Source organism: Eumetopias jubatus, unplaced genomic scaffold (assembly GCF_037043125.1).
Source record: "Eumetopias jubatus isolate StellerSeaLion01/CBP00866 unplaced genomic scaffold, mEumJub1_p1.0 scaffold_16, whole genome shotgun sequence".
Taxonomy (NCBI): domain Eukaryota; kingdom Metazoa; phylum Chordata; class Mammalia; order Carnivora; family Otariidae; genus Eumetopias; species Eumetopias jubatus.
The window spans coordinates 69,283,556-69,300,610 of NW_028274822.1; positions in this window are offsets into that span (position 1 = coordinate 69,283,556).

Here is a 17,055-nt window from a genome sequence, read left to right on the forward strand (position 1 = left end):
TTCTGACTATAGCATCACTCTATGTGAACTATAGCATCACTTTATGTGAACTCTATGTAAAAGAAGGCATCTCTATGTGAACTCTTTGCCCAGTAAAAGAAAACATCTTTCTGGCTCTTGATTTATCTTAAAGCTCTTCCTTCTAATTCTGATATATGCTACCATATAAACGAATCTTGAAAACATTCAACATTATGTGAGGTACCTAGAATAAGCAACTTTGTAGAGAAAGAAAGTAGAAGGGTGGTTACCAAGGGGTTAGGGAGGAGGAGTAACGGAGTTTAATTGTTTAGTGGATGTAGAGTTTCTGTCTGGGATGATGAAAAAGTTGCAGAAACATAACGGTGATGGTTGCACAACTTCATGACTGTCCTTAATACCATTAAATTACACTCTTAAAAATGATTTAATACAGGGCACCTGAGTGGTGTATTTGGTTAAGCATCGGACTCTTGGTTTCGGTTTGGGTTGTGATCTCAGGGTTATGAGATCCAGCTCTGCATCAGGCTCCATGTTCAGCATGGAGTCTGGTGGGACTCTCTCCCTCTCTCTCCACCCCTCCATGCTGTGCTCTCTTCTCTCTCTCTCTCTCTCCCCCCTCATAAATAAATAAATAAATAAATAATCATTTAAGAAATGATTTAATAGGTAAATTGTACATTCTATATATTTTACTACAATTTTTTTAATAGCAGCTCCTTCTAAGCTGAAGATGATGGTTATGGAAGATGTCTCATGCTGCTATGCAGTAAAAATTAAAGCCATGTTTCTTTTCTTAGTCCATGTCATGGAAATACAGACAGATAAGATCTTAGTGGTTAAGAACAAAGATTTTGTAGTCAGAACACAGCTGCATTCAGGATTTGCTTCTATGATTTACTAGTTTTCTGACCTCAAGAAACCTATACCTCAAGGCTTCCAAATTTTGTTGTGCATACAAACCCTTGGGGCATCTAAACTTTTCCAGAGCCTCAGACTCCTTATGGAAAACAAGGGGATGCTGATAGCTATGGTCAGCCCCCTTGACCATGCCCTTGTGAAGATTAGGTGAGACAGTATATGTAAAATGCTTAACCCAATCCCCAGCACTCAGTGAGCACTCAGAATGAATGGAAATTAATATTCTTATTATTTTTCTACTTAATCACTGTCCTTCCAAACTTAAGAGTCATCTGTGGGTTTGTGTGTGTCTGTGTGGTTGTTTTATTTTTTGCTATGTGTGCACAATTGGCTAGATAAGAGCTCTTGCACAGCAAGTTCCTTGGAAGGTTGTGTTCCCAGGAGTATATGGAAACATGTCCTGGGAGGCATGTGTTTACAGCTGAGCAGTATATACATGTGTATTTGTGTATATAAAAAACACTGTTTCCTTATAAGACTTTGTTGTCAATCAACTAATTCAAAAGTCATTTCCTCTTGCTTATCATGATGTCAACCAAGGTTAATGAGTGGGAAGATAATTAGATTGATTGGTCAAAGGGAAAGACTGTGTTTTAATTGAAGTCTCTCATCCAAACCAAAGGTTTATATATTGGAGAGAAATGTGATGACTAGTTATAAACATTCTGATCTCTAGGTTGGTAGGGCTGTAAATACCATAAGGTATCCCAAGTGCCCTGCCCAGCCTTCCCAGTCAGAGGTAGGAAGACTGATCTTGGGGTGTCCCTTGTGTTGAAACAGTCTTTCTATTGCCCTTCTACAGAGGCCCTCTACAGGCACAAGATAGCTAACATCTAGAAGGCAGAACCCCTGAGTTCTGATCAGCCTCTGCAGCCAGCTCCCTTGACCACACCAGAATTCCAGGGTCACCCTATATGATATGGCACAATGGTTAATGCACCTGCATTAAAGTCAAATAAACCTGGGCTTAAATCCCAGTGCCTCCACCACCCAGCTAGTAAATGTGTGATTCAGTGATTTCCTCTTTCTGAGCCTCCATTTCTTCAACTATGGAAACTATTTTTTAAAAGTAAGATTCCTATTTCACCAAGTTATTAGAGAAATTCATTAAGAACTTGCACTGAAAGTCTTGAGCTCAGTGCCTAATATAAGGTAATGTCCACTTAATAATAACAGCTACTATTTATTGAACACTTACTCTCTGCCTATCTACATAGGCATCATCTCATTTAATCCTTACAACAACCAGAAAGGTAGGTACTTTTATTATCCCTATCTTACAGATGAGGAAACCGAAGTAATGTCCCAGGGTCATATAACTAGTAAGAGAAGAATTTGAATCCAAGTACTCTGACATTGTTATTTTTAATATTTTTGTCATCAACAAAAATAATAACACAGAAAGGATTCCACTGTCCCCTCCACCTGTAGAGGGAATTGCTCTGCACTCAGATTCCTCCATGATTCCTTTAATATTAATGTGCATCCTTTCCCCCTGTTTCATTCCCTGACTTTAGCTATGGTTCACTTATTTCTTCAACAAACATTCATTGAGCAGCTACTGTGTGCCAGGCTCTGTGCTTGGCCCTGAGGATATGGAACTGAACAGAACAGTTGAGGTCCCTGTCTTCATGGAGTTGAGGAGCCAGCTGAGAATGAGGAACTGAAAAATGAGAGGAGCCAGCCATGCAGAAAACCAAAGGAAGAGTGAAATGAAGGTGGGAAGGTGGGAATGAGTTTGGTTAGCACAATCTAAGAAGTGACAGAAGAGCAGTGTGGCTGGAGGAATGAGCAGGAAGAGATGACATGAGATGGTCCCTGCCGTTCTCTGGAGCTCCAGACCTATAGTTCACAAGCTGACTGCACAGACCTGCCTGGGTGGTCCCCAGGTGCCCTAATGCAATACATCTAAAACAGAAGTCATTACTTTATCCAGCCAAACTCCCCTCCTCTTCCCTGACCAGCCACTGAACAACAAAACACCCAGTGGCCCAAACTAAGGATCTGTCAAATAGCTCCTGAATTTGTCCTCTCTCTATCACCATGACCTCTGACTTGGTTCAGTCCTCATCATCACTGGCCCGAGCTGTTGGACTAGCCCCCAACTGTTTACCCTGCTTCCAGCCTCTTCACTTCTAGCACCAGTACCTCTGACAGGCTGCTGTCAGAGAGATCCCTAAAACAAACATACAAACATATAACTCCCCCAGTGTAAAACCTCTCATGGTTCCTCCTTTGTCTCAGGACGAAGTTTAAGCTACTTGGCCTGGCAAATAACATCCTTCATGTGTGGTCTGAAGCCATATTTTCAGCCTTGTCTCCCACTAGTCATCCACAAGTCTCAGAGCACCACCATATCAAATTACTCTTTCATACGACCAGGAACAGCACAAGCTGTTCCCTCTACTTAGAATTCCTCTTCTGGCCCTCTCTCCTTGTAGAACTACTAGTCAACCTTTAAGATGTAGTTCATTTCCTTGCTAAAGCCTTCCATGACACCAGGCAGAATCATCCAACTCGCTCTCCTAAGGACCCACAGCACATGACATTTATGACACAGCTACAGTATACATCAAATGTGTTTCTGATTATATGGTTATATATTTATCTCCCCACCAGAATGAGTTCAGAAAGTCTGGGATCCTGTCCCATTGAACACAAGGCATAGTACACAACAGATGTTCAATAAGTGTTTGACAGATTAATTAGTTAACTAATTAATTAATGAAAAATTGATAAAGCACAGAAAAAAATCAATGAGTCCCTCAAAAACCAGATTCCCAACCTTGATCTCATTAGCACAAATCAAAGGTCTACAAGACAGCATAGAAGCTGAGATCTAACCAAAAACTAACCTTGTCTTGCCACCTGGGAATCATAGATTGCCAGAAATAACCAAACACCAGGGAGATACTAAGGTCTCAAGATAGTGATTTATCCAATATCCCTCAGACAGATGTCGACACAGCAGAACTAGAAGCCAAAACTCCTGCCTCCTAGTTCTGGAAAATCCCATCTAGGGCAGCTTCTATCAAAAGTTTGAAGACAAGAGAAGCAAGGTCTTCTTGCACACAGGGCTTCCAAGAAGATATCCCTTGGCTCTTGACAAATACAGTCAAGCTTTGCTCTGGGTTGAATTTCGTCCTCTCCAAAATTCATATGTTGAAGTCCTAACATCCAGTAGCTCAGAATGTTATCTTATTTGGAGATAGCCTCTTTAAAGAAGTAATCAAGTTAAAATGAAGCCATTAGAGTGGGCCCTAATCCAATATGACTAATGTCCTTATAAAAAGGAGGAGTTTGGACATAGAGATACATATATAAGGAGAATGCCATGAGAACATGAAGACAGCCATCTATAAGCCAAGGAGAGAGGCCTGGAGCAGATCCTTTCTACACAGCTCTCAGAAAGAAGCAGCCCTGCTGATACCTTGATTTCAGACTTCTAGCCTCAAGAACTGTGAGATAATAAATTTTTTTTTAAGACACCCAGTTTGTGGTACTTTGTATGGCAGCCATAGAAAACTAACAGAAGGGCGCCTGAGTGGCTCAGTCGGTTAAGCGGCTGCCTTTGGCTCAGGTCATGATCCCAGGGTCCCGGGATCGAGCCCCACATCGGGCTCCCTGCTCAGCGCAGAGTCTGCTTCTCCCCTGCCTGCCATTCCCCACTGCTTGTGCTTTCTCCCTCCCTCCCTCTCTCTCTGTCAAATAAATAAATAAAATCTTTAAAATTAAAAAAAAAGAAAACTAACAGAAGCCTTCTAGAGCAGTGGTTCTCAAAGTGTGATCCCTGGAAAAGAAGGTCAGCATCACCTGAGATTTGTTAGACAGGTAAGACCTACCAGTCAGAAACTCTGGGAATGGGACCCAGTAATTTGTGTCCCAATAAAGCCCTCCAGGTGATTCGGATGCACACTACATTTGAGAACCACTCTTTAGAGCTACTCTATCTATGCTGGGTTGCTTAGTGTTCCCTGAAAATTCACAATCACCCAAAACCTCAGAATGTGACCTTATTTGGAAATAAGGTCTTTGCACATGTAATTAGTTTAGGTCATATTGGATTAGGGTGGACCTTAATCCAATGACTAGTATCATTATAAACAGAGAAGCAGAGACATAAATACATAGGGAGAACACTATGTGACAACAGAGGGGGAGATGCATCTATAAGCCAAGGAATGCCAAGGATTACCAGGAGTCACCAGAAGCTAGCAGAGAAGCAAGAAAGGATTTTTCTCTAGAACCTTCAGAAGCAGTATGACTCTGCTAACACGTTGACTTTAGACTTCTATTCTCCAGAACTGTGAGAGAATAAATTCCTGTTGTTTTAAGCCACCCAGTTTGTGGTAATTTGTTACAGCAGCCCTCACAAAATACTACCCTGTCCAACAAAAGTCATAAGCCACATATAGCTATTTAAATTTAAAATAGTTAAATTAAATAAAAGTGAAAATTCAGTTCCTCAGTTGCACAGTCACATTTCAAGTGCTCAGCACATGCGGTTCATGGCTACTGTATTAACATAGAACATTTCCATCACAGCAAAAAGTTCTATTGGATACAACTATTCTAGAGGCCCATGGGCTAAATTCCTCCCATCACCTGTTTGGTATGGCCCACAAGCTAAGAATGGCTTCTACATTTTTAAGTGGTTAAAAAGTTAAAAGAGGAGAATTTTGTAACATGTGAAAATTATATGAAAGGCAAATTTCAGTGTCTCTAAATAAAGTATTATTGGAACACAGCCACACCCATTCATTTACATATTGTCCATGACTGCTTTTATGATTTATGCTGCCACAGCAGAGTCAAGTACTTGTGACAGAGACCATACGGCCCACAAAACCAGATATTTACTCTCTGACCTTCAACAGAAAGTTTGCTAACGCCTTCCTCTAGAGGATAATTAAGAGTGACAAGGAGAGGATAGTAGAACAAATTGGCATCATGGTTAAGCACAAAGGCATCTGTTTCAAGATGCCCATAGGCATGTACTTCCCAGACCAGAGTGAAATCAAGGCAAGTATGTATTATCTCTTGTTTATATGCATATAGTATACATACACAGCTGACCCTTGAACAACACAGGTTTGAATTGTGTGCATCTACTTACACATAGTTTTCTTCAATTAATACAGTACAGTAGTGTAAATGTATTATCTCTTCCTTACGATTTTCTTAATAAGATTTTCTTTTATCTAACATACTTTATTGTAAGAACACAGTATATAATACATATAACATAAAAAATATGTGCTAGTTGACTGTCTATGTTATCAATAAGGCTTCTGGTCAACAGTAGGTTATCAGTAGTTAAGTTTTGGGGGAGTCAAACGTTATACATGGACTTTCAACTATGCAGGGGTTTGGTGCCCCTAACCCCGGCATCATTCAAGGGTCAACTGTAAATAATATCCACATGTATACACTCCCACATGCACACAGAAGATGCATAAAGAAGGGAATGGAGGGACATATACCTAGGTATTAATGATGGTCACCTAAGGGGGAAGGGATGAAAGAGACTGGAGTTTATGTCTTCTGTTATTATCGCCCTCCATGTTTTCTGATTCTTCTGTAATAAGAGGAAACCTTAATTTAAAGCTTTTTTGTTTTTTTAAAAAACCTGCCTGATTCTAAAACAGAGTTCCTAACCTCTTCTAGATTGTGAGGGCTGTCTTCCAGGCTGCCCTTATCTTTATGTAGCTCTGAATACCTTCACGGTTTCTTTCCCCACCGATACTGGCTCTCAGGAAAGGATCTGCTCGCCCCATTTACACTGAGCTATTGTCACAGATTACTATGTATGTTCCTCCTCCCAGAGCAGAACAGCCTTTCAAAAAAGATCAAAGCCTAGAGCTGTAGACATAAACGTCTACCAGTGGAATGTTAACTATCAGTTAACTAGGTAGGAACACGGACAGCCTTCTGGTCACCCCTGAAATCCCCAGGCACAGGAAACAGCCTACCTCAGTTACTTGCAGGGGCCTAGCCAATGTGCAATCTTGGGCTCTGCACCCAGAAACAATTAACAAATACATACAGCTACACTTACAAAGCAGAATCCAAATTTGCAGGCTTAACCAACACTAGGCAAAAGCCTCCCAAACCCAACCCACTTTTCAGATCCAGGTGATAATAACTTAGACTCAGAGATCTAAATTCAAATCCCTGCTCTGCCACTGACTCGCTGGGAAACCTCAGTCCCTCTCTTTGTCCTCTCCTGGCCTCAATTTTGCCCCAGGAATGAAGTCAGGCTCGGACAGGGTGACTTCCAAATTCCCTCTCAGCTCTGTTCCAGGCCACACTGGATCATCCAGTTGTGTGTATGTATGCCTGGGACAGGGTCCAGCTAATTCCTAAAGGGTCAAATGATTAACCATTGAGCTGGGTCAGTTCCAGAAAGGACTCAAAAATTAACCTGGTTACTCCTGTTTTGCCTTTTAATCTTTACCATTAGTAACTCTGGTAAGGCATTGTCCCTCTCTAGTCTCCATGGCCCGTGTACCATCCCCTGACCCTCTACCCAGAGTGCTCCATTCCCCTCTCCCAACTTCCCTTTCCCCCTGACTAAATTCTGCCAATTCTCACTTCATCCATGAGACCTTTTCGGATTCCCCAAGGCCCCATGACCACAACCTCCTCTGACTACCTCACTATACTATATTATATCCTAGTATAAGGCACTTAGCACCGACTATCAGGGGTTTTAGTAACCTCTCCTATGGGTACTTCTTCCTACTTGGCTATTCCCCTTAGGAGTAGAAATTAGGCTTACCTAAGATTTTATACAGGGGATTCCAGCACTGAGTGAAAGATTAGCTCCAATGGCCTCTTAGGTCTAGATCAATGCTAAAATTCATGAATGCACAGGTTCATTGATTGAGGATGCTGAAACACTCGAAATGCTTTTCACCAAGCTCATAAATAAGACCTGACCACTAAGAAATGTTTTCAACTCTTCAAAGCACCTGTAAGCTCTCTTAGCTCCTTGGATCCTCACAAGAACCCTGTGAGGCAGGTGACCACCAAAGTGGAGTGTAAAGAATTTAACATGGAGGTGAAGCAATCTCCTAAGGCTGGCTGGCAAGTTGGTGATAGAACCCGAACCACACACCAGAGTTCTTGCCCTCCATTCCTGGGCTTTCAGGTGTGCAGCACACAGTAAAATCATAGCCTCACCCTCTTTTTAAGAAACTGCAGCCTATTGCCACTTCCATAACACATGAATATGCATACATTTTATAAATACCTTCATGCTGGTTCCAGCCAGCTTGGGGGCTCCACATCTGTAAATCTACGGCTGTTTTTCTCTCATCATTTATCATCATTCTCTAAGGGAAAAACAGCCCAGTGCAGTTCCCAGTCAGATCGATATATTTTCTTGAAGAGATTACAAGGAGCTAGGAGACACTGAACTTGATCCTACTTGCTCTAGTATGCTCCACTCAGTCCCTTCCCTCCTCCCGCTGTGTTCCAGCAGAGAAGAGGCAGGTGAAAGCTTTTAGTGTGAGCAATCATCCCAATACACAACTTGGAGATGGGCTTCCCAGCCAGAATATGATCTTTGCCCCGTCCAGCATCTATGGAACCATACTGTCTCATCACAGCCACCTTTGCTGTTCAGCAGGGTCATTCAGAAACCTGTAAATATATACACAAATTAATATGCAAATGATTATTAGGGGCAGGTGCGTATGGAAGGTGCATTTATGCTATTGTGTTTAGTTTGAGTGTGTGTGTGTGTGTGTGTGTGTGTGTGTGTGTGTGGTGCTGATATAATGTGAACAACCACGTGTATCTGCAGGTACCCTCCTGAAAAATGTGTATATGTGCAGATGAGTATGTGACTGGGCATAAATATTTGCTCACTCACCAGTCACCAATCGGTTCAACAAAGATGTATTGATGCTGCAGGCATTGTGCAAGTTCCTGGACATGAATAAGACACAGAATGGAGGGGAATACACCACAGTGCATGAGTGGTAGATGTGTTTTTCAGCACTATGTACCTGTCTATTAAATCACTATACATATGTATGTGTACATCAGGGTCCACATCAAGCTAGGGAAGTTCCTGATCATATAAGTGAGGGCATATCATCTGTTGGTGCTGAAAAATGCTGCTGTGTTCTCTCCCCAAGCCTCAAGGATCAGATTTAAACAGGCCTTACCTGATCCTTGGGCCATGGATGCATCCTCTATACTCAGTCAGGGTGGAAGGCTGAATACCGCCCCCGCCCTTTCCAGCCACTCCACCCTCCCCACCCATAGGGAGGTAAGGCAACCTGATAACAGGGCAACAAGAGTCCAGCCTGATGGAAGCCACCTGAGCTTCACGTGTATCTCAATTTTTAGAAAAGAAAAAGTAATTGTGGTTATGGTTGTATAACTCTACGAATATGCCAAACACCATTGAATTGTATATTTTAAATGAGTGAATTGTATGGTATATAAATTACATCTCAATAAAGCTACTACCAAAAAAAATTACAAGACTATGGTTCAAATCCAGGTCTTTCCTTTTTTTTTTTAGTTTTTTTAGTTTTTGATGTAGTATTCAACGATTCATTAGTTGTGTATAACACCCAAACCAGGTCTTTCCGGGTCGAAAACCAATGCTTTTAACCACAACACCACACTGCCTTATTTGCAGGGTAATCCCAGAAGGGCTCTTTACCTCTCTCCTTTCCTCATACAAGCTCTCCTTGCCTTGTGCTCTGTGAGCCTCAAAAGCTCCAGGCTTCTTCCCAAGCACAGTGTTGTCCAGAACAGTCCCACCTCAATAACCCCCAAGTGCCTACAATCTAAAGCCAAATCTCCTTAATCTGGAAATCAAGGCCTCTAAAGATCTGCCATCAACTTTCTTTTCCTAGGATTCTGCTCCACATGTCCAGCATCCTAGCCAAATATTTCTCCCTGCCTTCTCCTGAATCATGTCCTTTCCTGCTGTCCAATGTGCCTGGAAAATTCTCTCTCCACCCCTCCACTACATAGCCAAATCCTGCCCTTCACCTGGCACCTTCTCTGAATTCAAAGTTACACACACACACACACTGGCCTTAATTTTCTTCCTCTGAGCTCTCATGCATCTCTATTTCTCCATGCATTTGTCCCTATAGAAAGGCATTTGGACATATATTCTTTAAAGACAGAGCATTTTTTAAAAGATTTATTTATTTGAGAGAGAGAGGGACAGCACGAGGGGAGGGGAGGGACAGAGGCAGAAGCAGACCCTCCACTAAGCAGGGAGCCCAACCCAGGACCCTGGGATCATGACCTGAGCCAAAGGCAGATGCTTAACCGACTGAGCCACCCAGGCGCCCCTAAGGACAGAGCATTAAACAACCCAAAGCACCCAGTACAGCATCTGACACAAAGTGGTACTCACAAAAGTCATATCAAACTAACTGAAGTGAATTCAATCTCTCATCACCTCACCACTCTTTATCCTGCCAACTAGAAACACTACAGGCACAGTTTGAAGAAGGTGTTTAGAATGTTAATGGGTGAAAATGGGTTGCAGCCACATTTATTTCATCTAAGTTATGATTGAGTTTTATGGCCTTTTATGGTTCCCTTGACTACCCAGCTGTTGGTTGGCATACCCTGCTCAGCCCAGGGGGTGGAAATGTTCCCCTGGCAGGGTGATGTCAGGCAGGGGTGATATGAAGAGGAAGATAATTCAGCATTTGAGGTACCAGCACCTACTGGGTCCTTCACACTGTAACCATATTAGGACCCCTTCTGCCCCTTCCTCAACTCTGAGACAGCCAAGGGGTTGGGAAGTCCAGAGGGGTGTGCTGCAGTTCTGCTCTGACAGGATCCCAGGATGAGGAACAAAGGAGTACCAGGCCATTAGGCCCTGTGCTGGGTTTTATGTAGGATTGCTCTCTATGGTAGTGTCTCAATTTCCTAACCACTGCAGTTCCCTGGTGCCCTGACCATCCATAGTCTACAATGTCCCACCAGCCCTACCCTCTTACAGGAGCACAGCCCAACAGAAATACAATGTGAGCCACAAGTATAATTTTAAATGCCCTGGTAGCCACATTAAAAAAGGTAAAAAGAGGGTGCCTGGGTGGCTCAGTTGGTTAAGCGACTGCCTTTGGCTCAGGTCATGATCCTGGAGTCCAGGGATCGAGTCCCGCATCAGGCTCCCTGCTCAGCAGGGAGTCTGCTTCTCCTTCTGACCCTCCTCCCTCTCATGCTCTCTGTCTCTCATGCTCTCTCTCTCAAATAAATAAATAAAATCTTTAAAAAAAAGTAAAAAGAAACAGGTGAAATTAATTTTAATAATATATTTTATATAATCCAATAGGTCCAAAATATTAGCATTTCAACATGTAATCAATAAAAAAATTTCCCTTTTTAAAGATTTTATTTGTTTATCTTTTGTCTTCCTTGGACTGCTCTTAACACACTCTGTACTCTGCACTTAATAAACAGGGGCAACATCTGTACACTCCTGCCATCCACTGCCTAGTACAAAGCCTGGCATGTGATGGATGTCCAATATACCTGTTGAATGAATAACCAGCTCTTCCTGGTGGTCCCAGTCATGCTCAGGTAAGCGACCTAGTAGGGCTATCCTACCAGATCCCTACAAGAAGCCTGCCTTGCCTGGCGTCCTCCGGCTTCCAGGAACTGCATCTCCCACCTCACTGGACCACTGAGGAGGCCTAGGCATGATGTGATTGGGTACCCAGCTTTGAAATAAGGGGAGAGATTGGAGCAGAAAGAAGGAAGACCACTGTCCCCAGGGTGGGGCTAAGACTTGTCCATTTCCTTCCCTCCCTCTCCCAGAGTCAGCAGAGACCTTCTCCCAACAAGGGTCCAAAGAGCTCATCCATGCTGGGCTGAGGGAAGATTCCTGACTCCTGAAATCCAGCTACCACCCTCCCCGGTACCAACTCCCACCCCCAGTGGTCTGGACACATGGCCAAGCACTTTAACCCTTCCATTTACCAGATGGAAAAGGCAACAGAGTCTGTTCCCAATCCCCACACCGCGGCTGGTCAGAATTCCAGTGTCCCCCTCTCCAGGAATTTTACTTCCACTCAAGTCTCAGGCCTTGGAGATCTTGGAATCCACGCTCCTCACTGTTATAGAAGCCCAGAGAGGAGCTGGGACCTGCCCAGAGTCACACAGCCAGCCAAGGCCAGGACCCTGCGGTCCCCAGGTGGAGGTGACAGGCCGTAGAGGTTCAGGCCACCTCTGCCTCTTCTTTCTTCCATGCTCCCTCCCTCACCTCAGAAAAAACGACATAACCTCTTCACACCTGGGCCTTCACCCCCCGTGATGTCATTCCCAAACCACAGTAGGGAGTAGAGTCGGGGAGTCGGTGGTGGTACAGAGATTGTTTCCCCCACTCGAGAGAGGTGCATGGTAACCCTGAGCCCAGAATGGCTGAGCGGCTCCCACAAGGACACAATGCGCGGCAGAGGCAACGGCAAGACCAGAAGCCAGGAGTCCTCTCTCCACTCAGAGCCGGGCCCCACTGAGCCATCCTGAGGCCGCCTCCCACGTCCGAGGACGGGAGCGGCTTAGGCCGAACGCACGGCCTGTCCCGGTCAGACGCGCATCTACGCAGTAAGCGCGGAACTTGCCGGCGCCTTGTAGCTCAGCCGCCTCGGCGTGGGCCTGGCCCTTCCACTGGAGCTCCGCCGGCGCCCCACGGGCGCGCGAGTCCCTTTCCCCGCATTGGTCCCTCCTCCCCGAGGGCCTGCGAGAGCCCAGCGTCCGCCCGCTTCCTCCCTCACCAGCCCTCACTGCGCGCAGGGCCAGCACACCCGGACACCGGCGACAAGCACCCCGTGCCGGCCCACTCACCGCCCAGCAAGACGTTCAACCGCTGCTGAGGGACCGATGGAGAAACTGGCTGTGGGGCCTGACTCCCTGCTGATGGACTCACCCGACTGGCTAACAGGACAGCAGATGGGACTGACAGACTGACAGGACTGACTGGCTGATGGACAGGCTGACTGTTCCGGCTGAAAAGATGGCTGACGGGATTGACTGACTGACAGGCTGACGGGATTGACCCACAGGCTGGTTGCACTGGCTGACGGGACAGCGGATGGGATAGACAGACTGACAAGACTGACAGGCTGGTTGCACTGGCTGACAGGACAGCGGATGGGATAGACGGACTGACAGGACTGACAGGCTGACTCCCTGCTGATGGACGCACCGGACTGGCCAACAGGACAGCAGATGGGATAAACAGGCTGACAGGACTGACTGACTGGCTGACGGACAGGCTGGTTGCACTGGCTGACAGGACAGCGGATGGGATAGACGGACTGATAGGACTGACTGACAGGCTGACTGGCTGATGGACGGGCTGGGTTGTACTGGCTGACAGGACAGCGGATGGGATAGACGGACTGATAGGAATGACTGACTGGCTGACGGACAGGCTGGTTGTACTGGCTGACAGGACAGCAGATGGGATAGACGGACTGATAGGACTGACTGACAGGCTGACTGGCTGACGGACAGGCTGGTTGCACTGGGTGACAGGACAGCAGATGGGATAGCCGGACTGACAGGCCTGATGGACAGGCTGACGGACAGGCTGACGGACAGGCTGGTTGCACTGGCTGACAGGATGGTGGACGGGAATGACATGCTGACTGAATTTGACTAGCTGGCTGGCTGACTGGCCGACAGGCTGGTTGTACTGACTGACTCGCCAACTAGACTAACCGGCAGGTTGGCGGCTGCGAGTGGTGCGGGCGGCCGCAAGCCGCTCAGCCTCCCCCTCCACCTCCAGTTCACGTCATGTCAACTCACCGCGCTGCCTCTCCCGCCACCAACCGGTTCCTACGCGGCTCTCTACAAGGGTCGAGCTGGAGCCCCCGCGCGCGGCACGTGGCGCCCCACGGTGGGCGGGGCCGGAAGGACAGGGGCGGGGTGTGGGGAGGGGGCGGGGGCGCGGGTGGAGAGTCTGGAGCAGTGGGAACCCGCGTGTGTCACCCGGCGCATCAGTACCCGCTTTTCTGTATTTCGCCCCTCTTATCCGCCGCCTTCGTTCCCCCGTTGGGTCTCCTTGTCCTCCTTTCCTGTCGGAGTGGGCGGGCCCCCTCTGAACCCTGTGTCGCACTGAGGGCATGTCCAGTGAACTGATGGGGTGAGAGAAGTTCACGGCTGCCCCTTAGATCCCCCAGAAGCCTGGGCATCCAGAGAGCTTTAGGGCCCAACTGGGGCGGGGGACAACGGGACCCTTCCGGGGCAAGCAGCAGAGCGCGCCGAGGGTCAAAACCCCCTACTCCCGCCGGGGCCCCCAGAAATCTTTGATGATTCAGAAGGGGCCTGGAGGGCACTGAGTGAGGAGGTGGTTGCAAGAGCCGGTGAAATTTGCAATGTCTCTGTTACTGGGCCCAGAATTGCCCCTCTCCTCTACTTGCCCCCTCCTCCCATCCCGCCAGACCTCAGCAGCTCCTGTGCAAACTCACCTACCTTCCAGAGGGCGACTTCGGGAACGTGGTGAACACTGTTGAGCCCGTAGGTGGCAGCAAAGGCCTGAGAAAGCGGTCCCAAAATGGTCCCGCCGTTCCGCCGTGATACCAGAAAGGCTGGGAAGGATTGAGTCACTTCAGAGAGGAAGAAACTGAAGCCCAGCGCGTCAGGAACATGCTCACATCACCAAGCGATTTGAACCCCAACTTCCTGCCCCAAGAGAAGAGGAGACAAGGCAGAGATAGGAGAGGCTAACAGGGAGAGTCCATAGGAAGTGATGGCTCAGAGCACAGAAGCACTCAGACCTGCCGTCCCAACTGGGTGGCCCTGGGAGCCTCACCGCTCTGAGGCTCCCTTTCCTTACCTGTAGAATTAGGGACAAGAAGGGCACCTGCTTCATGGTTTGTCTTGAGGATTAACTGAGATGCATGGAAATCACAGCACCACCACCAACACCTAGTAAGTGCTCAGTAAATAGTCAATAAATTAATACAGTAAAGCAGTGTTCCACAGGCCACCCAAGACAACACCTAGCTGGTATCTGAGTGTGATGTTCTTTTTTAATGTGTCAACTAGGCCAACTTACACTCCTATTATTCAATCAAACACTAATCTAGATGTTGTGATGTATTTTGCAGATGCAATTAAATATTGACTTTAAAGGAGATTATCCTAGATAATCTTGGTGGGGCTGACTCAGTTGAAAGACCTTAAGATCAGAGCTGGGGTTTCCCTGAGGAAGTAATTCTGCCTGTGGACCCCAGCTTCTGCCCTTGGCAAGAGTTTCAGCCTGTACCTAATGATTTCAGACTTGCCTAGCCAACCCCACAATAGCATGAGCCAACTCCTTGTGATAAATTTTTTTTAAAGATTTTATTTATTTATTTGACACAGAGAGAGCGAGCACAAGTAGGCAGAGCGGCAGGCAGAGGGACAGGGAGAAGCAGACTCCCTGCTGAGCAGGGAGACCGATGCAGGGCTCCATCCCAGGACCCTGGGATCAGGACCCGAGCCGAAGGCAGACGTTCAACCAACTGAGCCACCCAGGCGCCCCGCGATAAATTTCTTAATATGCGTCTCCTACTAGTACTATTTCTCTGCTTGAACCCTGACTAATACCCGGAGGAAGTGAGGAGTGTGTGTATATGTGTGTGTACACTGGGATCACAGAGCCCAAATCCTCATGTTTATTCACTCCTTATTAAGTTCAGGGTGGTTTGTGCCTTTGAGTCCTATAGCAAAACCTTGGTTGTTTAATGATAGGGCTAGGGTGGGGGTGGGGATGGAGATGGAAGGCCCAGGTGTAGCTCCCTTACTCCCTTCTGCCAGCCCTGCCCCAGGCTTCGGGCTCATGGATGCCACCTGCTTGCTTCTGGGCTTTCTCTACAGTCCCCCTTTTCCCAGGGGAGACCAGACTCATCCTCCTCCCCCTGCAGCAGTTGTAGGATTAGGAATAGGGGGTACAACCATGCTGTCTCCCTGAGAGCCAGCTGGTGAGGAGGAGGCTTCTCCTTCAGCAACCAACTGGTCCACGTGTCGCTGTACCCTGCCTCTCCCGCCTCCATCCACAGGCCGTGTGTCATGCGCACACCCACACTTCTGCCCTCCCGCCCTGATTCTAACAGCTGCTAACATTCATCGATTACGGTCTATGTTGTAACACCATGCCAACGCACTTTCCTCATCTCATTTCACCTCAGCACAAATGTATGGGATAGGAGTTAACGCTGTCATTATCCCCATTTTACAGAGGAGGAGGCTGAGGCACAGAGCCATGTTCTCAGCCTCCCACCTGTTCCTTCTCCAGGGGAGACCTGCCCAGGGCAGAACCTTAAAGGTCAGCTGAAAACAGCTGTGGTGGAGAGAAAGCGACTCTGATGGTGAAGCTTCACTGAGGTGCAGGGTCTCATCACTTCTCAGACGCTCTGCTCCTCGGCACAGATGTTGGTGGTGAAGATCAAGGAGGTGGGCGGCCTGAAAGCAGTTGGTTTTCTTCCCTCTCTCCCTTCCTCCCTTCCTCCCTTCCTCCCTTCCTCCCTTCTTCCCTTCCTCCCTTCCTTCCTTCCTTCCTTCCTTCCTTCCTTCCTTCCTTCCACCAGGAAACTGGGGAGGCTGGTAAACATGGTCTGGTGGAAAGAAGGTGAGCTTGGGAGTCAGCAAGACTGAGTCTAAGGTCTGGTGCAGCCATTTGTAAACTGCAAGGCCTTCAGCAAATTCTGGCAATCTGAGCCTCAGTTTCCTCATCTGGGAGGTGGGCCGGTGAGAACCTCCCTCACTGGACTCCTGTGGGGACAGTAAAGCAGCTGGAATGCTTTGGCAGTCAGGCCTCAGGCCTACAGCCTGCTCTCTCCACATTTATTAGGGGGTTGGTGAAAATGAAGGCTCAGTGCTATAAACATGAGAGATTATTATTACTGCGCCACAGACGTGGTCCCCCACCCCCTAAAAAAAAAAAAAAACAGAACAAAACAAACGCTTCTCCTTCCAGGGCTCAGCATTTAAGGAGGCACTCCTTTTAAAGGCGGCCCCAGACCACCTCACACCCATCAGAATGGCTAAAATTAACAAGTCAGGAAACGACAGATGTTGGCGGGGATGTGGAGAAAGGGGAACCCTCCTACACTGTTGGTGGGAATGCAAGCTGGTGCAACCACTCTGGAAAACAGTATGGACGTTCCTCAAAAAGTT